This window comes from Triturus cristatus, chromosome 12 (genome assembly GCF_964204655.1).
Source record: "Triturus cristatus chromosome 12, aTriCri1.1, whole genome shotgun sequence".
In the NCBI taxonomy this organism is placed as follows: Eukaryota; Metazoa; Chordata; class Amphibia; order Caudata; family Salamandridae; genus Triturus; species Triturus cristatus.
In genome coordinates, this window is record NC_140595.1 from 279,602,019 (window position 1) to 279,628,969 (window position 26,951).

General features: G+C 45.0%; 1 protein-coding gene across 2 annotated transcripts in view; it reads left to right on the forward strand.

Annotated features, from left to right (window-relative positions):
- The window catches only part of USP21 (ubiquitin specific peptidase 21), a 508,323-nt gene that overhangs the window by 6,036 nt on the left and 475,336 nt on the right, over positions 1–26,951 (forward strand). The window contains exon 2 of one of the 2 annotated variants that reach the window (XM_085637764.1): positions 19,757–19,933. The gene's annotated coding sequence lies outside the window, so the exon portion shown is untranslated. Of the gene's footprint in view, positions 1–19,756; positions 19,934–26,951 lie in introns of those variants that run through there. The other variant, XM_085637765.1, reaches the window with a different exon arrangement.

The window sequence follows — 26,951 nt, forward strand, 5'->3', positions numbered from 1 at the left end:
TTCTCCCTCTCAATTGTTTTTATTTCTTGCTGCCTCATTTTTTCCCTTTTTTAATTCTTTCCTCATATTTCTCTTTATCTTCTGCATCTTGAACTCCACCAAGTCCTTTACTCCACATTTTGCAGTCCGAAGAGGTGCCTTCCAACCCTTGCTCCATCTTCTACCCTCTCCATCACTATCCACTCCTTCCTTCCCTTCCTAGCCTCCCCTGGCTGTTCTGCCTCGACTACAATGCTAAAATCCGTGACCTAAACTCCTACAAGCTAGTCTGAGATTTCCAAACCACACCATCTGTTCTTTACCAAATCTGGCTAGGAGAAGATGCATCTTCGAAGGATTTTCTTTGGACTGCAAGTTGTAGAGTAAGGGACTTTGTGGGGTGTAAGATGCAGAAGATATAGAGAAATAGAAGAAAATAATTGAAAAATGAAAATGAGTAAGCTAGAAACACATTGTCATATCGTGATGTACAACTTGTGAACTTTGCAGGATCTTCTTGGAATTCCATTACTCAGAATGTACCGCCGCAAAGATCTCCCACTCGAAAGCCATCTGTGACTCAGTCAGGAACCCCATCATCACTCAAGCCAAAATCCTGACTTACTACATAAAAAGGAATCCCTGCAGGAACCCCTTTCCTCAGGCTACGAAGGACATGGCGATACCTGCTGGAGGACCTTGCACCATCGAAACCACTCGCCACCACCCAATTCAAGGACAATGGTCCAGTCCAACTGCCTATTGGCATTAGACCTTTACCCACCCCCAAGCTATCTGGAACCCTTACTACAAATGTTGCCTTTCCAGTAAACACCATCAGCAACTCTGTTAACTCTAACATCTTCCCACAACAACTTCAAGACCTCCTATATCAAGTCAGTCATTAAAAAGAACCTTGATTGAGGAGTCAAAGGCAGCTACTGACCTCTTGCCAAAAGTACGTGCCTAGGAGAAATGATTGTTCTGTCACAGTAGAGCTTTTCTAATGAATAGATGCCCACATATTAAAAATATGGTGGGAAAGGGTTTGGATGAGTCGCGATATCACTGTGGTGGGAAGTGGCTAAAAGTTGCAAAATAATCTGTAGAAGCTTTCAGGAGGAATGGGACTACATGGTGGCAATCCCAGGCAGATCGACACAAACTTTAGAGTTACTTTTAGCCTCCCAGTGTCCAAATTAATGTTACTTGAAAGCCAGATAGGGCGGGAGACACATTGATTAAAAATCGGAGCTAACTACGAATCAAATGTCTTGGGATTGTAGACCCATGTTGCATTGCGTGGGGATTAAAATTAACAGATATTTCACTTTTGTCCTAAACTGGATCACATTCTGCTCCGAAAATATTACTACCACCTGCACATTCAGACCATGTGAATCAAAACCACCTCATCAATCAATCAGTTAATTTGTAAAGCGCACTACTTACCCGTAAGGGTTTCAAGGCGCTGGGGGGGGGGGGGGGGGGGGTGCTAAAGCCAAGTCTTGAGTTGTCTCCTGAAGGTCAGCAGGTCTTCGGTTTGTCGTAGGTAGAGGGGGAGTGTGTTCCAGGTGTTGGCGGTGCGGTGGGAGAAGGACCTGCCTCCGGAGGTGGTTCTACGGATGCGCGGGACCGTGGCCAGGGCGTGGTCAGCGGAGCGGAGATTCCTGTTGGGTACGTAGAAGGAGAGTCGGCTGTTGAGATAGGCTGGGCCGGTTTTGTGGAGTGCCTTGTGTGCGTGGATCAGGAGTTTGAAGGAGACTCTTATGTCGACGGGGAGCCAGTGCAGGTTCCTCAGGTGGGGGAAGGGGGGGGTGATGTGGTCGCGGCGCAGGACGTTGAGGATCAGGCGTGCAGAGGCGTTCTGGATTCTTTGTAGTCTGTTGATGAGCTTGGACGATGCTCCGGCGTAGAGGGCATTTCCGTAGTCGAGTCTGCTGCTGACTAGGGCCTGGGTGACTGTTTTCCTCGTGTTTGTCTGGATTCATCTGTAGATCTTGCGGAGCATGCGGAGGGTGTTAAAGCAGGTGGAGGAGACTGCGTTGACTTGTTTGGTCATGGTGCGAGGATGACTCCCAGGTTGCGTGCGTGGTCGGCAGGGGCCGGGGGGGTCTCCAGTGATGCGGGCCACCATGAGTCGTCCCATGCTGAGGGGTTGGACCCGAGGATGAGGATCTCAGTCTTGTCTGAGTTCAGCTTAAGTCTGCTTTCCTTCATCCAGTCGGTGACGGCCTTCATTCCCTGGTGGAGGTTGGATTTTGCAGTGAGAGGGTCCTTGGTGAGGGAGAGGATCAGCTGCGTGTCATCGGCGTGGGAGATAATGTTGAGGTCGGGCGATGCGTGCTAGTTGTGCCATGTAGACGTTGAACAGCGTCGGGCTGAGGGAGGATCCCTGTGGGACGCCGCAGATGATCTCAGAGGCCTCGGACCGGAATGGGGGGAGGCGGACTCTCTGAGTTCTGCCGGAGAGGAAGGAGGTGGTCCAGTCCAAGGCCTTCTCCCGGATCCCTGTGTCTTGGAGGCGCGTGCGTAGTGTGTGGTGGCAGACGGTGTCGAAGGCAGCGGAGAGATCCAGGAGGATGAGGGCCGCCGTCTCGCCGTTGTCTAGAAGGATCCTGATGTCGTCTGTAGCGGCGATGAGGGCGGTCTCGGTGCTGTGGTTGCTGCAGAATCCTGATTGGGAGGGGTCCAGAATGTTGTTGTCTTCGAGGTGACGGGTGAGCTGGATGTTAACTATCTTTTCGATGACCTTTGCTGGGAACGGAAGCAGGGAGATGGGCCGGAAGTTCTTGAGGTCGCTCGGATCCGCCTTGGGTTTCTTCAGTAGGGAGTTGATCTCTGCGTGCTTCCAGTTCTCAGGGAAGGTAGCGGTCCATGTGTGAGCTATGTTTCTTCTTGAACAATTGTTGGGCGATATATATTTTTGTGTGCGATGCTGGCTGTAAAGTAGCACATGTGGAAATGCTTAAATTGGGTGAGGACGGTGGAATCTTCATTGCTTGTTGATTTCTTGGTATATGTTATGTTATGTTAAGGTTATGTTATGTTAAGGTAGCTTATATAGCGCATGGCTACCCCAGCAACGGGGCGTCCCAGCGCTTTGCAGGCGGACTAGATGCTCAACAACCAGGCCAAAAGTAGGGAGAGCCGCAGAGTCGGGCTAGAGGGTGGCAAATAGCCAGGTCTTAATTCTCTTCCTGAAAAACAAATGATTCGTGATAGCGCGAGCTTCGAGCGGGATTGTGTTCCATAGTTTCGGGGCCAAATATCTGAAGGATCGACCTCCTGCTCTACTCCTCCAGATCTTAGGAATGTGGGCCAAAAGCAAATCTGCAGAACGGAGAGCCCGAGTAGGGACATATAGAGAGCTTAGATTATGCAGAATTTTTGGGCCCGAGGAGTAGAGAATTTTATGGGTGAGGCAAAGTGCCTTAAATTGAATGCACTGCTTTGCAGGCACCCAATGCAGACGATGGAGGATAGGGGAGATATGACAGTTTTTAGGCAGACCAAACAAACTGCGTGCGGCCGCATTCTGCGCTCTTTGAAGTCTGTGAATTGTGGATTGATTGGAGCCCAGCATGAGGACATTGCAATAGTCAATGTTTGACAGCACCGTGGCCTGGATGATCATCTGACGGACTTGGGGTTCGAAAAAACCCAAGATGGGTCTCAGAGACCGTAGGCGGCCATAGCACGTGCCTGCTACCTTTTTGGCGTGGGAGTCAAGGTCTAGGCGGTTATCGACCATAACACCCAAGTTTTTGACTTCCTTCTTAGGGATGGGTGCAGGGCCCAATGCAGACGGCCACCACTGATCGTTCCATTTTTGAGGCTCCTTTCCGACCCGTAATACTTCCGTCTTAGATGAATTAAGCTGGAGGCGATTTTCAGTCATCCAGTTTGCAATAGCCGATAGATCTTCCTGAAATTTAGTTTTATCTGCCTCGGTATCACTGGAGAAGGAAAAAATGAACTGTGTATCGTCCGCATAAGATGTTAATTTGATGTTGCGAGCTCTTGCCAATACGACCAGAGGGCGGACGTATACATTAAATAGCGTGGGGATAAGTGCGGACCCCTGGGGAACGCCACAGCACAGCGGGAACCTTCCTGATTTATACGGTGGAGCATGGACCTGAAACGAGCGGTCTGTCAGAAATGAAGCAAACCACTCTAGTGCTCCGTCTCGGACTCCGATCTCCTAAAGTCTTCCTAAGAGGATCTCATGGGAGACCGTGTCGAACGCTGCACTTAGGTCCAACAGGACCAGTGCCGCTGTACCACCTTGGTCCTGTATCTCCCTCAGTTGCTCTGTAACGGCTAATAGGGCCGATTCAGTGCTATGATTCGCCCGAAAACCGTTTTGGGAGTCATCTAAAATTCTATTGACCTCTAGGTAGTTAATCAGAGTGGAATTTACATGAGATTCCACTATCTTGGATAAATAAGGCAGCAAGGATATCGGTTGGAAATTTTCCGGCTTAGAGGGATCCAAGGTAGGTTTTTTTAATAGAGGGACGACCTTGGCATGCTTCCAGGATCTAGGTACAGTAGTTAATTCCAGGGTTTTATTGATCACATTACGACCTTCTGACAAAATGGGATCCTTAAGAAGTCACGCCATTTCTGGTTTTACAGGATCCTCAGGGGATCCGGATTTAATTTTTGCAGTCAGCCTATCCATCTGATCCGCCGAAATAGGTGGAAGAGTGCAGAGAGAATGTGAAAGATCTTGTAGAGTCTCGGCTTTGATAGACTCGGGGCTTACAGCATTCGAGGGAAAGGACTTATAAATACCCTGTACTTTATTTATAAAGAAGGTGGCAATCTCATTACAATGAGCATTGGAGGTGATCGTATTGTTGGGGCCTTCAGGTAACTTAGTCATATCTTTCACCATAGCGAATATTGTTTTAGGTTGATTTGCACTTGACAAAATCCTGTCAGTGTAATATCTGGCCTTAGCTTTTTTTATTAGTTTATGGTACATTTTGGTTGCCGACCTGAATGTAATTTTGGCCTGGGGGTCATAGGATTTTCTCCAGGCGCGTTCGAGCAGCTTACATAGCTTTTTTTGTTCAGCAAGTGTCTCTGAATACCAGAGATGAGGTTGCCCACGGTTGGACTTGGACAGTGTTACGGGAATCAGCTGGTCTAGTGATTTATTAATCCACTCTCTATATACGACATCTGCTTCCTCCAGATTCACCGGCCAAACAGGGCGCGTGGTTTTCAGGTTGTCTATGAGCAGACTACTGTCTAGTTTGTGCCATGGGCGTCTTGGGATAGGAGGGGGAAGCTGTCTTTGAAAGTTATTAGCTATCCGGATGGAAATATGGATCAAATAATGATCTGTCCAGCTGAGGGGGCTTGGAGGGAAGGCAATAATGTCCGGAATATTTGAGAACACTGGGTCCAATAAGTGGCCAGATGCGTGGGAGGGCCCTTTAATAAATTGTGTGAGTTGACATGCTTCTATATCGTCTAGGAGACCTTTCACCGTTGAAGTCTCACTGCAATCAAAATGAAGGTTTAAGTCTCCCAATAGGTTGAAATTAGCGGAGTTCAAGGTCATAGTGGAAATAGTGGCCACCAGGGATTCCTGAAATGACCTAACAGGGCCAGGTGGGCGGTAAATCAGAAGCCCGGTTAGAGTGAAGGTGTCCAGGATCTTGATTTTGAAAAGAGAGCTCTCACAATCCGCAATATTAGCCGGGGAGAGCGAGCAGGAAAAAGAGGATTTAAAAATCACTGCTAGACCTCCCCCTCTCTTTACAGGTCTATTCTGAATTTGTATTAAGTAATCTGGTGGAAGGGACAAAGTCGGAAAGGCTAAAGTATCGTTAGTTAGCCATGTTTCCGTAAGAAACAAAATGTCAGGAGTCTGGTCGGCCAGAAGATCAAAAATATCCTCATAATGACTAACCAGAGACCTGCAGTTCAGACTGAACACCTTGAGGTGTGTTAACTTGTCAGGGGGTAAGAAGGTCTCCGTACTGGTGTAGCCACAGTGAGGGCATTGTACCATAGGTGAGCCAGGGTAGAAGAGGTGGGGGGTGCAGATAGAGTGGTCCCACAGACAGAGAAGCCCTTCACGTGTGTATGTTGGCATAATAGCAACTGAAGGCACAGGGAGACTGGCAGCGTGCAGCGGACTTGGCGCGGACGGGCGCAGACGGGACTGTGTTAGGCTCAGTTTGTAATCTTTGTCCCAAATTCCTGTTCCATTTTAATGGGAACCGTAGACCCGGATTGGGGCGCCTCTTACAGTGTACCCCCATGAAGGGAGGAAAAAGTGAAGCCTCTGTATCAGCAAGGCTAGTTCTCGTCCCATGTGTTTAGTGCTGCACTCTACAACCTGCCATCTGAAAGAAACTGACCTGTCTGCACCCCATCTGAGTTCTTGCCTATTCAAACACCCGGATGGTCTTGCCATTGTTTACGTCATCTAGCCAGTGTGCACACTCCATCCGCCCAACCAGATGCATGACCTCCTTGTGCAATTTACCTTCCCAAGTGGCACCACAATGACAAAAAGCACCACTTTTGAAACCATCTTATTCAACCAGTCCCATATCTTGGACATAAAAGAACCCAAATGAGAAAACTTAAGGGCTGGACCCAGTAGGAACAATAAATTGGTTTCTTGTTGGAAAGGCAACCGGCCAGTAGAGAGAAGTGCATCCTCTAAAGAGCCTGATTTATTTGGCAGAACGTTACAAAATGTGCTGGAGAAGTTGGAGTCACCCTTTCTTTGTGTACTTATTTAAACCGCAATTTATAAACATAGCGTATTTCCTCCTGAATAGTAAATGAGGAGCCTATGTTTAGGATTAGACTCCGACGTTGATTGAGAGTACCGACCATAATAAAAAAAAATAAAAAAAAAATGGATACTCGCATCGTTTGAGATTGGCAATGCATTTTGGCCATTTTGCTGAGAACCAGTGCCACCTAAAATTGACATTTCGGCGTTTCTTGTTTTGTTGCATATTTTGATTGAAAAGAAACAAGCCAGGTCGCTCTGCGGAAGCAGCATGGCATTGTTGTGGATAGGAGGGCGGGGAGCCGTAACGTAGCTCGCTTTCTGTCGTTCCCGCTGCCTCGGGTAGATTAGTCCAAGGCTACCTACAGCAAGACACAACTACCACTTGTGCTAATGCGATCTCCCGCCGCCAGACCGCTCCTAGCACTGTGTGAGTAAAGTGGTTGCCAAGAGACCGAACGGAATAACCTGTGCACAGTACATATTCGTGTGCTTTGTTTGAAAACTTGAGCAAGGGTCAAAACCTGCTTTCTCTGCATGCGTGCCGTGCTCGCTCCTTTGAATTCCCGTTCACTTTTCATCCAAAAAAAGCTGCTGCTCCTTTTCCAGCAGCACCATTGGGATATTACCCTTTCTAGTCTGAAAATAAGTACTTAGCCTAAAGCTCTTTAAACTCACTCGCCCACTTGTCCAAGAGAATGACATACGTGTTTGTCAAGGATCATTTTCAAACCTTTACATCAGTGAATCTGAAACAACATCAGAAGTTGTTAGATTGGTGAATTGGATTTAGCACGAAAAGAGGTATTGTTAATTTTAAGGTACAGCTAAGATTTTACAATCTTACAGTGGCAGACCGTGATGTTTCGATAACCAATGTTTAGATTTTAGCTATTGTTTGGACACCTGGCTGTTGGTTTGCAAAGACTTCTTGGGGACATTCGGAAAGCTTTTCTTGGAATGTATTCCGTAAGTTGCTTATCACTGGTTTTGTGCTTTGTAACTCACAGTTGCTTGCTGTCTATTTGCTGGTGTTATTTATATCGGGCTGTCCAGTATGTCTGTCTTTCTCCCTCCCTCCCTCCCTTGGAGCATAGGGCTGTTTACTGTATATTCCATGAGTGCTCAATTTCTGTAAACAGGCCTTTAAAATTTGTTCTCATCTTGTCACGTTGGCTGTGCTTTCAAAGCCAGAGGTACAGTGTTGGGCTCTGTATTCCAAGGGAGCTTGGTATTTTCTTTCACTGACTTCAAAGTGAGAGGATTTATGTGACAGTCATGCTGGATACTGGAGGTGTGCTGGAAAAAGTTAGTATAATGTTGCATTTTTCTAGTACACAATCAAATTTAAATATCTGTAAATGAACTGTGTAAATATTTCAGAATATATCCGAATTAGGAAAGCACTAGTGAAACACATTTCTTTTTGTAATTCTGAAGTGTGGTAGTAACAAATATTTTAATACCGTCAAAACAAATCAACATACTAGGTGATGCCATTCGCACACATTATCATTTGTGCGTTGTATAGCTTTATCAGTAAAACTGTCTGTGCAAATGTAATGGTAATTTCAATTGTAAATGTGTTGTCTGTAATGACAGTGCACCACCACACCCTCTACTCTGCAATACTCTACTCCTCTCTACTCTACACCACTCACTGCCACTCTTCTCTATGCTATGGCTTTCTATGTCACTCTGCTTCCCTCAGCACCACTCAACACTACTCCACTCTACCCCATTCCATGACACTCTACTCCATTCTATGTCACTCCACTCTAAACCATGCACTCTGTCACACTACTCCACTCCATGCCACCCTATAACACTCTCTGCCACTCTACAACACTCCACTCTACGGCACTACACTGTACGACACTCTCTGCCGCTCTACTACACTCTATGCCACTTCACTTTAAACCTCTCCACTCCACTGTGAGACACTCAACTCCACTCTACGGCACTACACTGTAGGATATTCTACTCGACGCCACTCCACTCGACCGCCACTCTACTCTAGCACTCTACACCACACCACTCCACTCTACTACACTTGCCTCTACTACACTCCACTGCACTCTGCCACTACACTCTACAACATTTTCTGCCACACTAAGTCACTCCACTCTACACCACTTCACTTTAGGCCATTCCACTGTATGACACTCCACCCCACTCCAGGATATTCCACTCCATGACACTCTACTCCATTCTACTCTACGCCACTTCACTCTATCCACTTCACTCTACGACTCTCTGCTCTACTACACTCTATACCATTCCACTCTACAACACTCTACTCCACTCTGCGCTACTCTATGCCACTTCACTATAGACCACTCCACTCCACTGTATGACACTCCACACCACTCTACTCCATTCTACAACATTCCTCTCCACTCTGCAACATTCCTCTCCACTCTGCAACATTCCACTCCACTCTGCCACACTTCATACTGTGCCACTCCATGCCACTCCACTCCTCTCCTATCCACTGTACAACGCTCTATGCCTCTCAGCGACACACTATGCCACTCTAAAAAAAACACTACAATCCATGACACTCTACGCCATTTTACTCAATTCTGCACCACTCCACTCTGACATTTTACTCCACTCTAGGCTACGGCACTCCACTCTATGACGCTCTGCTTCACAACACTTCATGACACTCCAGGACCCTCTACGACACTCCGGGACCCTTTACGACACTGCCACTCCACACCCCCCTGTACTCCACTCTGCTCTACTTTGCTCCAGTCCACACCACACTCCACTTTATTCTACGCCTTCACTCCACTTTGTGCTCCACTTTACTCTATGCCCTACCCCACACCACTCTACTACTTTGCAACAATCTGCCACTCTTGACACTCCACTCTATGCCCCACTCCACCCTACCACTCTACAACATTCTATTCTACTCTACTCTACCACATCTGACACTGCACGCTACGCCCCACTCCACTCTACTTCCCAATCTACTTTATGCTACTCTACTCCACTCTATGCAACTCTGCTCCATTCTTTGCCATTCCACTCCACTCTTTGCCACTCCACTCCATGCCACTCTCCTCTGTCACTAACCTTTAGCCATGCGGAACAGCAGCCATGCTGTTGTACAAAATAACAAAAACACATTGGCAAAGGCAATAGCTCTTGCATAGGCGAGAACTATTGGTTTTGCCAATTCTTGTTTTTCATAGTTAGTTACTTACTGCAGACAGACTCGCATGGGGGCCTTGCTGTAGAGTCATTTAACAGAAGACAAACGGAAAAACACAGCCTTGTTACAATAGACACCTACCCTTGCTTGGGCTCATACTGTGTAAGAGACATGTCTGGGACAGATGGCTAGGTCTCGGAGGTAGTCTGAGGTATTTGTGATGATGCTTTGTGGCCTAGGACCACTATAATCATGCCACATATTGCCTATGGTTCCTGCTGGAAGGAGAGGAGCAGAGTGCAGAAGGCTGAACATTCATGCCAAATGAAAACCCAAAGGCGGTGAGTGCTGTTAGGTCCCTTTTTTTGGGGTAGCTTGATACATTGGTGTGTTCACGTGAACGTTCCCCATGGGTCAAACCATTCTGAGCTTTTGGTAGGGTTCGCCTTCTAAACAGAGAAGTCCACCCCTACCACTTACACTTGGATAGTCTCTTAAGCGAATGGAGATAGCCCGGATGTACCGCTGCAGATGTGGGTGGAGTGGTGGGCCTGCTTGGAGTTGGGTTGTGCTGGCAACCCCTATGGTATGTGTCTCCTCCATATGATATTATTACCTAAATGCATGAGAATTAGCAAACATTAATGTGAGAGGTGCACAGTGAGGGACTTTATTTTAGGACGGAGAGTGGAGCTGCTCTAACTCCATCTCTCTTCTTTTAAATTTAACACATTTTCTATACTCGCTGCTGCCCTCTGCCTCTATCGTTTTTGTCTGATTCTGTACAACAGATACATTTTTACTTGAATATTCAAACTGTCTAGGTAAGTAAGGAGGTATTTAGGAAACCCTCGTTCATAACGTATTTAACCTTTCCTTGAGCCTCTGCCAGACCATGATGCTGTTCAGCAGTGGCAAAATATGATGTCCAAACCTTTAAATAGTTATTAAAAGAGGATTTAAAGTCATAAATATCATGGGGAAACATTCCACCACCCCGATCATCCATTTCTCCTGCACCCATCTATTTATATATCTTAATCCGTAAGTGGAAAATCACAGAATATTTTTTTCACTGTTCTTTTCCCCGTTGACACACCCATATGGGAGATGTTTTCATCTGGTTTCTAGTCCTTTACTCTCTGGGATAATGTATTAATGGGGAGAGAACGTTGGGGCAGTTTGATTGCAGATGACATTATATTGTCTCGGGATAAAATTAGTCAATCACTATTCAACCTTTTTGTTACCTTTTTATTGTAGGAACTCTTTTCAATACTCGTGGTGACAGTTAATGATGACTCTTGGAAATATGTCCTTTTTGGGTTGGAGTGTGGAAGGAAACTGGTTTCCCATTTTCTGTTGCCACGTTACCACAACATTGTCTTGTGATCTTGTGTCAGTCACACTCTGAAGTTGTGTAAGATGTTGGCTTTTCAAAGGGGATATTACTGTTTTTACTGCTTTGCTTGCTGTAATTCTGTAAAGCGACCCGCAAGAGTCATGGTTGTTCTATAAAAAAAAAAACGATTTAAATAAATACAGTCCTGCGGTGTGTTTCTCCTGTATTAAATGTGATGGTGAATTGTGGCCGATGGCCGTGGTGAATATCATCTCCTCTTCTGCAAGTAATGTGTTTATAAAACGTTGGATGAACACCAGGAAATGTCTGTACCGCATGTCCTGCCATACCGAAAACAAGCATTTACAATGCAATAGGTCTCGCATTTAGGCGAGTTTAAGCCATTGACATTGTATATGACAATGCCTTGTATTTATGTTTTAAAAACGAAAACAAAAATAAAAGGCATTGTTATTTGCAATGTCAATAGCTGAAACTCTTGTAAATGCGAGAGCTATTGCATTGCAAATGCTTGTTAGATTAGTGAGTAGAAACGCTCCCTTTCGGCCCCTGTAGCAAATTAATTAAATAAACAAGCACGCTCGCTAAAGTGAAAGCAGACCGCTCTGCAAATAAAAAAAAATAGTGCTTACCGACTTATGAAGGAGACCGTGTAACGCCACAAGTAAAAGATCCAGTCCTCATAGGAGGTAACAAATGGCGATAAGGCGGTAACAAGGAGGGACTAACAAGCCTCATTATCAATCGGAACCCAGCCTTTACCAAGGACAATGACACCAGCCAATCAAAAATATGGGCGGAGAGATGGCGAGGCTTCCACAGCATACTGGACTACTGCATGCCTCGCAGTGTGTGTAGTGCACGCGAGCTGCCGCTAGGCTCGACCTAAAAAGCAGACTAGTGTACTGTCTTTCTGGGAAACAGCCTTTACAACGAGGTTTTCACCTCATTGTGCCTTTACCACGCATTTTTAAGCACGCACATTTTTACCACATGCATGCCTTTACAACGCTTGCCTTTACCACAGATTTAAGTTAAGTTGGGGGGTGTGTGGGGTCTCCCCCCACAAATACATTGTTTTTAAAAATAAAAACAATGCGTGGTAATGGCATGCGATGTAAAAGCATGTTTGTGGTAAAAAATGCATGGTAAAGGCATACGATGTCTTTACCTGCCCTGTACCGGCATACAACCTGTCTTTCTATGTCAGAGCACTACAGATACATACTTTGATACTGTTCAAATCATTAGAGTTGTGCCTAGTAATATCATGCTGCCGTAATATACAACTTTGCTGCAAATAAATTAAAGATTCAGAGGGATAGTCATTGCAGACCATGTTGCCCCTTTATAATGCTCTTCTATCCGTTACTATACCAAAGAATACCAACAGTGATCCATTCGCGTTCCGTGGTAGAGGAGGGTCCCTAAAAGTTCCTTCAATTCTGCACAGCCTTTGAAACCTGACTCGTTAGATGGCTCATCTCAAAGCAGTATGTGTCCTATGGTTGCGCAGGGAAGCTTAGGAGTCTTCAGGCAGAGTACAAAGGGTGACCTCCAAAAGGATCCTCTGGTGGATCGCAAAGTTTTAGCATCCTGTGTTTGCTGTTTAATTGGTACAACAAATCATTGCTTATCAATTTGCCAAAGAGTTATTGTAATAAGGTCACTCGTGCTCCACCTTTTTAGGTCTCGGCTGCGAAGGCTGCGCTTGCGCAGTCTCGCTCCGAGATTTAATGACTTGGAGAAGAGGGGCTTGAACCCGCCCCTCTTCTCCCCTGTTCTCCATTGGCTGGCCTCTTGAATGCTGGCCAGCCATTGGAGAAGAGGTCAGTCATTCCAAACAGGCCCCGTCCTTTTCGGATCGGGGGCGTGTTTTTTGCAAGAAGTCTCAAGGAGGAGACAACAGCAAAACACGCCCCCGAATCCGAAAACGACGCTGCCTTTCTCCGAGTCATTTCTGCTCTGCCTCGGAGAAAGGTGTGGTGTCTTCCGGTGCCCTCTTTACTTGTTCTGGGTCTCCTGCACTCTTTCCGCTCCCACCTGCACGGGGGTCGTGACCCTTGAACATCTGACAAGGTACCCCCTCGGACTCTAAAGTCCCTCATAGTTGCTCGGACTAGACTTTCAGCGCTGAGAAGTATCAGAAAGGTACGCGCAGCGCTTTATGAACCTTCTCTGAATGCATCGATTTCCTTGGGCGTGCGCTACCTCGGGTCGTTGCTTGCTGCCGCCCCCACGAGGGCAATCCGTTCGTGGGGCTGGAGAGAAGTGGGGGGGGGGGGGTTACCGATTTGCACCCCCGTCTCACTGCGACCTTTAACTTGCTGAAGCGGACTCGTGATGAGGCTTTTACTGTCCATCGCTTCAAACTTCCCGCGGGTTCCGTCTCTCGCGACCCCACAGCATCCTCCGGATAATTGGCCCCGGAGATGTTTACCAGACAGATGGTGCATGGCTTCGCCCATCAGGGGCTCTCCAGGCTAGAAGTGGTGGGCGCGCATTATCCTCTCCGCCCCCACCCCGCGCAGAGCTGTAGTGTGAAATGTTGGATGAGATGCCGAACACCGCGAGGTCCGTGACTGCTCCGCCTTTCAACTACTCTGCTGTGTCCAGAATACAGAAGTAGCTGCATGAACCCCGTGGATATCGAGCTGTGCCCACACCGCCTTGAAGATGGTGGCACAGGCCATAGGTGGATGACGTGCCACCACTCGTGCCCGCCCCAGCTCCCAAGCATATCGCCAACCTTTGGTATATCTTCACAGGATTTGTGGGGGGGAAGTGGGGGGGGGGTCCGAGATAAGTTCAGCCGTGTCCTTCTTGCTGGTGGGGTGGGGTGGGAGGGGGCGCAGGGTGAATGCTCTATTTGCCAATAATATTATTAAACTCAAGTGTAGGGTCCCTGGTTTTCCTTGGGAGCCGGTGGACTACCTGGTGTTGCCCCACATCATGCCTCGGACTTCCCCCACCCAACACTTCCAGTCTCCTTATCTCATGAACACCAGGGTAGCATCTCTTGAATCAACATCATACCTCTTTCTTCCACCACCCTACACTTCCTGTCTCTTTACCTCTTTCTTCCACCATCTTACACTTCTTGTCTCCTTATCTCGTGAATACCAGGGTAGCATCTCTTGATTGCACCTCACGCCTCTTTCTTCCACTCCCCTACACTTCCTGTCTCTTTACCTCTTTCTTCCACCACCCTACACTTCCTGTCTCTTTACCTCTTTCTTCCACCATCTTACACTTCCTGTCTCCTTATCTCGTGAATACCAGGGTAGCATCTCTTGATTGCACCTCACTGCTCTTTCTTCCACTCCCCTACACTTCCTGTCTCCTTATCTCATGAATGGTTTGTGACCAGGTGATGTACCTGTCCGGAGGGTTCTGAGATCTCTGTTGTAGCTGAGAGGGGGTGGTATTAAGGTGCCGCCCGGCCACAGGGGGTGTTAGGCCATCCACTTCCGGTTTCCCGAAAGTTTCCAGGTGCACCCTCCTGACACTAGTGCTGGACTACTGACACTCTACAAACACATCACAATAGGGCCGCTTGAACGCGGAGGACGTGTCCAATGTTAAAACGTGTGTCCTCACACCAGGCTCTCAAAGAGTAAGGACTGAAATAGGAGAGACGTGAATGTGAGGTGGCAGAGAAACAAAAAGCGGACTACAAATAAAAAGCCAGGGTGTCTGCACATGCTCTGACTAGGCACATCAACCTCACACAGCATGGAGGCGCCGGACGAAAGGCGGAGCCCTGAGTTGTGATTCAGGGTGGGTTACAATGAAGCAAGGTGTTTGTGAGGGGTGAACCCCATCCTGTGAGGATGATGTCTGAAGAGGGGGAGGTTCAGCTCCTTTTCTGAATTCTTTAGGGTTGGGCAGTTCTGATGGAGCTGCTGTTCCAGGTCCTGGGAGCAGACATGGAGAAGGCCTGCCTTTTGTTTCCACTCTTCCTAGCAGCCTGTAATGAGAAAGCTTACGGAAACCTTCATCCTTGTTAAGTTAGAGAGTGGTATTAATAACAAAAAAGTTTCATGTTCTAAACACCACAGGGAGGTTTCAATCCATAGGCTTTATTAGGTCTCGGCTAGCGAAGGCTGCGCTTGCGCAGTCTCGCTCGCGAGATTTAACGATTTCTGTACGGGGCTTGAACCCGCCCCTCTTCTCCATTGGCTGGCTTCCTAAACGGAGGCCAGCCATTGGAGGAGAGGGGCGTCTGTCCGTTTAAGCCCCGTCTTTTTCGGATTTGGGGGCGTGTTTTTTACTTTCTTTCTCTCCTTTGGAATGTAAACATTCCAGACAATGGCAAGAGGAGAGAAAGAAAAACACGCCCCCGAATCCGAAAACGCCGCTGCGTTTCTCCAAGGCATTTCTGCTTGACCTCAGAGAAAGGCGGTGGTGTGCTCGCCCTCTCCCCCTGCTCTCGGCACCCTCGGTGCTCCCATGTCCGGCTGCTGGGTATTCTGCTATTTCGACAAACGTCCCCAAAATCCAATGATTAAATTGTCGTTTTATATTCTTTGCGCATCTCTGCATTTCAGTCGATATTTTAAGGACAATCTGTGGATATGTAGTGGAACAGGGTGCATGGGTGAACGACTTAATTTCAAGGAATGTCCACCCCAGAGTGTGGCAATACACTGGAGTTATTAAGCGGAAATTATATAATTTTCCTTGTGTAGAGTGCCAACGAAAATGGAGCCTACTAAAGTGCTTTGCAGAGACCTTATTGTACGAATATGATTTAATTATCCTGGCCCCTCTCCTCATTAAAACAAACCCGCACCTCGAAATCCAAGTCCTTCGCAGTGGCGGCGGATGTTCCTGGCAAGGGTCGGGCGCCCAAGTTCCTCTTGTCCGCCAAGTCGTTGCTGTAGCTATTAGATGCGTGCCGGTACCACACCCCTGCACCGCGCCCATTTCACGTATTTAAACTTTTGGCTCTCGAAATATGATTTGTTCGACCATTATTTAGGCTGTGTTCGGCTTTTCTATGAGCAGTGCAAACCTTTAGAGAAAAACAATACGGCGGCTAAATAGCTGATCAGGGCGCTATTAAGTTATGGCACTGGAGAGCAGGGGTGTATAGATGCTGCACAGGGACAGCCATGCATTAGTGCTCGTTTGAGACACTCGTGTAGCGGAGAGGACCCCTATATCGAATGGTATTGCTCGCATCGTCCTGCCTCTGTCCGACGGTGCCTGTGCCCAGGCAGATGTCATCTGAACCCTAGTCTAGAACAGCTTTCTCCCTCCACCGGGTGCTCAGTAGGTCACTAGTAACACTCCTACAGAGTGCCAGTCTTTCACCAGACTACCGTTTCACCCTCTAATGACCCCCTACTCCCCCGAGCTCTTTCTCGTGTATTTTTACACTAAGGAGTGCTTTATATGGGCAGGTACTGTCCAGTACGAAGTACTTGCAATTCTATATTTCCTATTAAAGCACTGCCTATGGTTTTTTCTCTCTCCCGTTTACAGGCTTAAGTATTTACTAGCTTTTCCGGGAACCCCCTTCTTGGCTCGCTGCTAGTGCTTTTTTATTAGGCAGGATGACCATTTTGGACACCTGTTAGTCATCCCTTGCAACGACTTGTTATGTAGGGGGCCGAGTCGCCGGTCATCTGGCCTGCAAGAGTGAGACCTAGACACACATCTGCGCACTTGGTGACTTTACAACAGCGTCATCGCTGCTCCCCCTTCCATCAGATCTCCCTTATTTTCATCAATTGTACCTTAATGCCTGTGTGCTACCAAGGCACTTTCACTTTTTGCCATTTTACTGTTCATTTCACCCTTTTCACACTCCGGCTGAAAATATGCCAACCTCTTTACAAGTTGTACTGTCCGTAGGAAACATTATGCTCATTGCACTTACATTTCAATGTCTGCTGATTCACCGTTTTTATTCTCTCTGAAGCCGGCTTTCTGGTGTCGGTGATTTCTCTTGCAAACGTTTGTACTCCACTCGGTGACGTTGATCGACCTACCATGGGCGGTACCGCTGTGTATCCCACAGTTTTGCATTGAACATTTTCTTTCTACTCACTTACATAATGTGTGGTCTTGCTCGTTTTCTTCCTTGCTTGCTTCACTTATTTACAAAGGTTGGATTCACCGTAGCCATTTCCCATGCTGCTTCTTTTCTTAGCCATTTCTGCTCCTCTTGTTTTCTTTCCCCCGGTTAGCTGCATCCCTCTTAGTATTTTGTTGCTCTGTGCCCGCCCCTGCATTTAACGGCCATCTTTGTCATTCTACTCCTCTCCACCCAGATCCCTTGCCACTTGCTTATTGACTCGTTCCATGCACAGAAATCTTTTTTTGGGCCTCTTAATCATACTTTTACGAGTTTGTTTCCATATTTAACACTTCCTTTTCATACCCATTGTCTGTCGCTTCCACACTTTTTCATTACCATGTGGTTATCGTCATGCTTATTACTTTTATTTTAATTGTATTTTTTACGCGGTTTATTTCAAGTTTCCTCCTGTTCTATTTCACATTTTCCTCCCCCCCCCCCCCCCTGCCCTTCACTAAGTAGCAGTTTAACCTGTCCTATATTTTTGTAAATGTCTTGCTCTCTTCGTTGATGTCTTTCCGTCTGCCTTATTCCATGTCATTTTTACTTTATCCATGGTTTCTTATAAAATTCCACTCATTCTTTTGCACACAATTGGTGCAGTTCGGTTCTTTCTGTAGTTTTAACTCTTATTTTATCAATACACTCGTTGGTGCCTCTTCTTTTTTTGGCGCTTTTAGTTTACTAGTTAGTTTAGCTGCAGTCTACTCTAACAACCCCCACCCCCCAGGTGACTGCAGCTCGATCTCGCATTTGAGAGTGATTAAGCTATTGACATTGTAAATAACAATGCCGTTTCTGTAAACGTTTTAAAAACAAAAATAATGTCATGAGCAATGCCAATAGCTCTAACTTTAACAATGCCGAGACCATTGCATTGTAAATGCTTGTTCCTGTATTGGCAGTACTACAATTGTGAATTTTCACCTGGGACTAATTAATTGGATTCAGATACCCCAGTCAGTAGCAGTTTCCACTTGTTGTTGCCCCTTTTGCTCCCATTCTCACTGATACCATTCTCGCTCTTATTTATTGTTTTTTTAATCTATCTATGGATGTCCCATGTTTAAAACTTTAAAAAATCCACTTTGTTGAGGCCGGAGTGAACCCATCGCTCCATAAGCAACTCTTACCCAATGTATCATCCTAATCTTTTGGAATTCAACTAAGCAGTTGGTAACAGTGAATTAAGTTGAATGTTCATCTTCATAGCAGTCAATGGGGCTATATGTACAAAGCCATTTTTATGATGGCAAAATTGAAGAGTGTGCGGCTGGAAAAATAGCCTTTTCATGTATTAATCATCTGTCAAATAGTCTTTTGATGAGTACCTTCACTAAAATCTCCACCGAATTCTCTGTAAAGAGTTAGGCCTATATGAAGTGCGTTCCTCAGGCGCATTACCCCCACACCTCCTTATGTATTAGTGTTATTGTGGCAACACCTAAGTCACAACAGCATACACCTGACCGATCCATCCTCCTCAAATATATGCAGGGTATGATCACAACTTGGCTAGAGAGTCACCAATAGAATTCAGTGGAGACCACATTTGATCCTGGGACCTTAACTCCCTTAAGTTGGCTGATGGCCTGTTGTATTTCTTCTACTGACACATCCACATCTAGCATTTCCCTGTCTTCAGCATTATTTTTTGGGAACGGGCAGGTCTACTACAAATTCTTATGTATCTTCCATTCAGATTACTTAAACACTTAGGTGCAGGAGGACAGAAGAACTCCTGGGCCCAGGAGAATGAAGAGGTCCTTTCGAGTCCGAAAGGTAAGGGAATACGTACTCCCTACTAAATATACAACAGCAAGTATAGTATCCTACTCCTCCTAAGGGTGGCTATAATGGTAGGAAAGGAAAGTAAGCTACACTTCCGCTCCACCACACTCAGTGGTGGGATACAACCCTCACCCATTCCAGTAGAGTCATGCTTCATCATTGGGTTCACCCTGACTCCTAATGTGTCCAATTGTTTCAAGCTGCACATAACGACCTGACATATTAATAAAGCAGGTTGTTATGCAAATCCCTGCGAGAGGGATTATGCAATGCAACCCATTGCTTAATAGGTCACATTGCAAAATTAGGGACGGGTTGCAAAACATGCTACACAGTTTGAGACCAGTCTTAGTACGTCTGGTGCTGGGTATTTTACAGAGGGAACCCAAAGGAAAAACCAGAGTATGAAATTGCTCTCCATACGAGTTTTGGTGCGGTTAGCAATTATTGAAGTTTATTAAATGAAGATTATAATTGCCTTTCATTAAGAAAGCTCATCATGACTGCATTTGGTTAATCAGATTTTTACAGATTTGTTTAGAAAAAACACAAAATGTAAGTAAAATATTTATTTAATTTATTTTTCTGGTTTCTTAGGCAAACATTTCCTATTTCTCCACATTCAAGAAGTCTTTCATGTACTGGACTCAGAGAACTGCATCAATGATGGAGGCTCAAGTCTGCCAAAGCTGCTTTCCTGATCAGGGTTAATATTGTTTGAGCGTGCCTGCTAGACAAAAGACATTGGCATCACTTCTACGAGCAACTTGACATGTATGTAAAAAAACAGGGGTTTGGGGGATTTGTTATTTGGCATTCATTTTCACCCCGTCACGGGTGCCCCTCTGTGCAAAGTAGAGATTGTACTTTTTCTTTTTTTTATAAATCACGGATAAAATAAGTGGCATCTGTATATTTGATGTATGTTTCAACTGCTATTGCTTACCTTATTTATTTAGTAATTATGGTTTAGAGGAAGTAAGTAAGAACACCCTATTTACATCCCCCCCATTGTTTCATGCCAAACTGTAGCAGGTTAGCTTATTCATGGCCTTGGGGTAACTTTGACTTACCCCTTCTACATGGACCGGGAATATGGGAGACGGAATGAAAAATACAACCACTCATATGGAGTGCTTGAACACAAAAAGAGTAGATCGGAAAACAGAAACAATGGATGGATACAAGTACTTGGTCCATGCTCCAGGGGATGGCCAATCACAAACAGGAGCCAAGGAAATGAGAGCAACACTCAAACTAACAATTGGTAAGATATGGTTTGGCTGTAAGCCCACTGTATGTAAACAAGTTTCACAGAGACAGTGCATGTGCTGCCAAGGCAAAACCTAAAAAAAGACAGGGGGCTGGGACTTAGTAGAACATGTGGATCTAACTTTCGTGATAATAAATAAAATAAAAAATAGGGGCAAACTAGGGAAGGCCTTCACAGGGTGCAGTTGCAGAGCACTGATTTTCAGGGAGGGTGCGGCAAGTTTGGGTCGTACAGAGTACGGTGCAAGGAGAGGATGGAAAGGAAGGTGGGAGAAAAGAAAATAACATTTTCATTGATTCAGCAAGTAAAACAATGAGCTAATCACATATAATTTAAAATTATTCTCAATGTGTATGGACTAAATATTCCAACAAAGCAACAGGCAATAATAACATGGTTCTATAAATGTAGGCCTTTATTTATCCTCCTACAAGTGACCCATATTAAAAACCAATTCGAGCCAAAGTACAAGAGGCCAGGCCAGGTTATAAACAGACATTTTAGTCCTCTGCTACTTCAGCTCACAGAGGTGTTCTCATATTAATAACTAAAAGCTTTTCGGGACTAATTTTGAAGACCGCATGTGATCATAAGGGACCATATGTCAGTCAATCGAAGTGCACTATATACTGAATAGTCTTTCTAAACACACCTTCCTCTTAATAAGGCTAGAAATTGCGCAAGAGGTAGGCATTCCCAATAGATGGATTATGGTTAAAACTCTTGTTGTAGGCAGTCAGATTACTAATATAATTAAAATCGGAATCCTGCAACATTTTGAACAGAATGAAGGTACAGCAGGCAAAGAAACTATTTGGGGAGCTTTTAAAGCTACATTAGAAGGGGAGATCATGCCACTCCAAATTCAGAAATCGAAACTGAGCCAATTAAAATATTGGGTTTCGTTTAGTGAATTAAAAGACAGTTGTTGAGCCTTCAAAGTTTCACAGCACAATCTCTTCAATGGCAGAAACTAAAAGGGGACTTTTTTTCCCCCCAGTGTCGAGGGCCAGGCTCCTCCCCTGGAAGCCGTGAGAGTTGTGCAAGTAGACAGTCTGTGCATTAAAGAGGAACTATACAGACTTTGTAATGTAGAAAGGGAATATGTGTGTTAATAATACCACAAGCTTGAAATGTGACCGGTGCTATGAAACACCTTGCTCCTGTAATGGCAAAAGCCAGTAGGCACGCCTTTTGTGTACTGGGGGAGCCGTTTTCAGTCAGTGCACGTAGGCTCCCGTTCAGGTCGAAGTGACGAGGAGTAAAGGAGGCAGACGCAAAGTGTGACCGTGGACAACTGTGACATAATGTTACTGCAGCACATTGCAGATGGGGTGAGGGCCCTGCGGGGAGGGTGAGCGGGGGAGAGGGCAGTGCGTCCTTGGCTAGAGAGCTGTAAATGTGTCAGCAGCCGGGCACGTTTTATTTGAGCAGAAGGAGAAAATCGTGCGCCGTCACCCGTCACACTAGGGTTTTTGCAGTCGACACAGTTCTACATCCTACCGAGAGCGATAAAATACATTACTACTTAAAGCTAGGGTGACCAGATTTTTAAAGTAAAAACCGGGACATTTCCCAAAAATAGAAGAAGGACTACAATTTTACTTCATCCCAGCAGAGAATTACAGAAGAGGCAGTAAGAACATACATAAAATGCCCATTGTAAAGCCAGTAGCTTTCCTGTTGATTACATTGCTTTCTTATAACCGCTGCTAACTATCCCCGGTTTTCAAAACATAAAAAGATACCTCCCACCGTTTTCAACCGACCCTCTCTAAAAAAAACTGGGACATGAGTTTAATTGCCTGAAATCTGCCGGGACAGCGGCCTAAAACCCGGGACTGTCCGGGCAAATCCGGGACGCCTGTTCACCCTAATTAAAGCGTCTTGAAACCCAGGCCTCCATATTAAGCGGAACTTGAAGACTTGACTTCAGATGGCAGCTTCGGCACATGACCAGACTCCTGTTATTTTTAGCTGATTGCTTAAGCTTCCTCTACCCACAAGTATTAAAACATATGTAGTGTACATGTGCAGTGAAAAAAGTGTCACGCAAACAGGTGAAAATGACAACTTAACGTCTAGAATCTTGATTTCTTTCCTAAATGCTACTAATGCACAGCGCTTCCGTCTCTCATACGCCATCACCCACCACAGGATGTGCTGTATTACACATACGCAAACACCACAGAAAATGGGTCTTTCCAGTGTTGGGTTTTTCTGTGGTGCTTTTTTCATCTCACAACCTCATCCTTCATTGTTTACAAAAAAGACTTCCTTTTACCAGTCTCAAAATATTGGAAGGCCAATTCGATCTTGCTGGAGTTCAAACCTGTGACCTGCATATCTCCACCGTGATTGATTACCTCGCTGAGCCATCGTGCCTGTATTCTTATGCTTAGTCCTAGAGTGCCACAGACCCAATAAGTGGCATATTCCAGTTCACCTCGTATGTGTGGCTGCGTTCCCTTTCCCTGCTTGTGAGCCCGTACTTGGGAAGGTGAGTGTGGCACAGAGTATGTGGTGATGGAATGGAATGCTGGGGTGAGTGTGCTGGAACCAGCCCGGCATTCACATGGAGCTTAAGGGAGGACAGAGACCTGCCGTGAATACAGACTACCCTCTATTCATGGGCTCTGGCCCATCTTCGCAAAGACGTTTCATGCAGTCTCCGCTGTGCTTCCTTGCTCTCTATGCTGAGCCCTTGGACTGGCTCTCACCATTGGCCCGCTCTGTCCTCCATGGATGTTTCTCCATGACCTGTTATACACTGACCCGTGCAGGTGGGGGAGGTAGCGTGGAGTTCTTTCAGTGTAAGGGTGGATTGGTGCATGCTTGGCGTCCTCGTGACACCAGCCATGGGCTGTGAAAACACACGCTTTTCCACCTCATCAGTGTAGCATTCTACACTTTTCAAGTAGATCTTGTAGGCGCTTTAAAAACGTCCCTGTTGATTCTGTCTTCGCATTTCACAATTAGCACAGTTTATCTCTTGACCACGAGATCAAACTTCAAAGAGGTTGATTCACCATGGAAGTCTGTTTTTCCCTTATGACCGAAGGATGTATGTAACATTTGTGGAATTCACACAAAAAAATTAACAAGTGCACCGGAATACTGTTCTAATTCAGATATGTATTTCGCTATTTTCCGCCCGAAACTTCAGTTTGCTTCTGCCGTAAGTGCAGCAGCAGCAGAGGAACAGGCGAGGCACACAGAGCAAGCCTCTTATCAAGATTTGCGAGGTGCAGGAACCCAAGAGGAGCAGCCGCATAACTAGTGGTAGGCGCGCACCACAGAGGAGTGGGGGGAAGGAGCGCGGCGTTACAAAGGCGGGACATTGTCCCACCTTTGCCCAATCGCGTGCCGTTTAAAAAAAACAAAAAAAATAAACGCGCAAGCCAATGCCAGACGGGGAAAGCAAAACCACACGCACGAGCGTGTGGGTAGCTTTCTAAACCCCGTACAAGAGGTCTCACGCTGCGCGGGCATTGCTACGCACTGCAACACTAGGCGCGAGACCTAAAAAATGAGCAAAAGTGGGTCAATAGCTGTTCAAGGAAGGTGGGGCTGCCACTAACAAGACGAACGAAGGCTGCCAATATCAAAAATTGCAGTTTATCAATATGCAATTCCAAGAGGGTTGTAACCATTAATGATCTGTCAAAAATAGGACAAATATTTGTAACTCCTTTTAAACATCTTCAAGCACAGCCCTGTTGAGAATATTCAAGCCTACCTGCAGAGATGAAATATTCAATCATTCACTGGGGAATCAGCACAAACGCCTTTTGCACCTATCACTCCAGAGGAATTAGAGGTAGCAGTGATCACTCTACTAAATGGCAAGCCACCTAAGAAGGCAGCCAACCCACCAAATTTGATAAAACATATATTAAGGGAACTCAAGAAGCCACTGAACAATTTACCTTCTAACCGGTGAGAACATGTATGACTTTTCCATAGGGATGTGCTGATATGCTTCTTGAAAAAGTGCTTTAGACCCTTACGCCTATTGTCCTATTATACCACTCAACAGTGACTAAAAAAATATTTCTAAAATCTTTACTCCACGTGTTGTAATACATGCTAAAGTAGTGATACATAAAGTTCAAAATGGGGTTATCCCTCTAAGGCAATTATATACAGATACCCATGTTATACCCAAAGCAATTGACCATCTTTCTCCGACAAACCCATGCTGATATCATTTTGGTGTGGCAGATGAGGCTTTTGATCTTTTCAGCTTGGACTTCTTACTAGAGGTTTTGATAAGCATGGGCTTTCCTATCCAGATGACAAGATTGATCGCATCATTATACAAAAACTCTACAAAAGAGTTAATGATTAACAAGAAATGTATAAATGATATGACTAGTACTCAAGGGACACGACAGGGCTGTCTTATGTCACCTATACTATTTGTGATGTTTAACAAACCACTGGTCACTGCACTCAGAAAGAATACAAAATGAGTCCCAGTTTATCCTTCAGAACCCAAAATTAAATTATATGCGGACGACATGTTGGTGATGCTAGGTGCAGCAAACTAGCCTGCAGTTGGCCATGGACATAATGGCAGAATTCACTGAGCTGGGGGTGTATAAAATAATCCAACAAAAATAGAGGAATTATTGTTTTATGCAAAGGAGGAAGATCGCCTCTACAAAATAACTATCAAAAAATCGTAGAGATATCGGGATCCTCATGACTTAAACTACGTCCTTTTTAAAAAACTAAATTATGGCTCTATTTGAAAGAAAGATGGAATCTACTACCTATTACACTCTTAGGAGGAGTATCATTGATAAAAAAGGAGCGTCCTCCCCCAGGTCTGTTTCTCCTCCCCACACTGCCATGTATTCTTTACAAATTATTTTTTGACAATTAGAGATCCTTGTTAGTTCCTTTTCTGTGGAACAAAACACAACCTAGCATGAACAACTAAAAATTATATTCGCCCTTGGAAAAAGGGGACAAGCACTTCCAGACTTTCAGAGTTTCTACATGGCATTCAACATCATAAATTTGGCTAGACTTACGGAAAGGATTCAATATGAGAATTATTTCTTAAACTTGCTTATTGATGACAAACCACCAGGTTTGATATTTCAGAAAAATGTTCCCAGATCCCAAAGCTGACTCAGCGTTGCACATTAAAATCCTTGTACACGTGTTATTATCAGATACAGAAATATTGAAATCCCCCATATATATGAAGAAATATAATCAGGTAATATATGTACCACTATAGTAGAAAAAAGCGAGAAATCACTGTAGCAAATACAATTATGTGCAAACTTAGTAAATCGGCTCTAAATGGGAACTTAGTGCAGTGTGATCTAAGAAGCAATGGAAATCAAACCCAAAAGGAATGGTTTAGATTTTCATACAGGAAAATTGTTGCTTGTTATGCGAATTACCAAATATAGAAATTGAGAAAAACAATAGTATTGTAGAGACTATGTTCTCTGTAGAAACAAACTTAGTTGGTATAGGACAGTGGGCTAGATAAATCTCTGATATCAATAACAACCAGGATACAATCATACATAAGTTATTGGACAAATGGAAAACTACAATTGATCAAAGAATAAACTTGGAGAGTTAGAATGAGGCATCCAAATGTTGTCATAAAGTTCTCAGGGCAAACTTTAATAAAATGCAGCTTTAAGCCCATTGGCTCCTATACTAAACCCTGGAAGCTTTACACAAACAAAATATAAGCATCTCAAACCTATGCCCCACATGTAAGAATATGGGTACATGGGATCACATCTTTTTAATTGCCCATTTCTGGAACAATTTTGGCAGTCAATATTCATTTGTATCCGTCATATTCTTTGTATACATATAATTCCAGAAATAACATTAATATTATTGGGATGCTCTGAATTTTTAAGAATGATAAAGAAAACCTTGGCAACATGGATTTTTACTGCCATCTTAATTACATGCTTGATTATAACAGAACATTGGAAACGTAGCTAATGTAAAATGTGGATTAACAAGTGCAAAAAATAAATGCAAATGGAAGAATGTACACATCCATAGCCACTCAGTACAATGTTGCTATCAATATATTTACATTGCACAGCTAACAACAATAAAAAATCCACTAGTTCAGGTGCTCATCTTTTCAACTCCCTATTTGCATCATACAGTGTCACACAACTCTTTGACGACATTTACAGTGTAGTTGCCTCTCAGTTACCCACCTCTTTTACATGGCTCACCTCGACATATACAGTGTAGTTGCCTCTCAGTTACCCACCTCTTTTACATGGCTCATCTCACTGTGGCATTCATTGAATTGCCGCATTGCTGATTGTAAGAGATGTTCAGAAGCATAATTATCTGTGCATTACAAGAGTACTTATTTAGTGATACTACCACTCAATATTTATTATACACTTGACGTAGATCTCTTCCTCTTGAATAGAACTGTAGGGATGGCCTGGAAATGATTCCCGTAGAAATGACACTGCTCCAGAGTTCCTCTCTTTGTGTTCAAAGCAA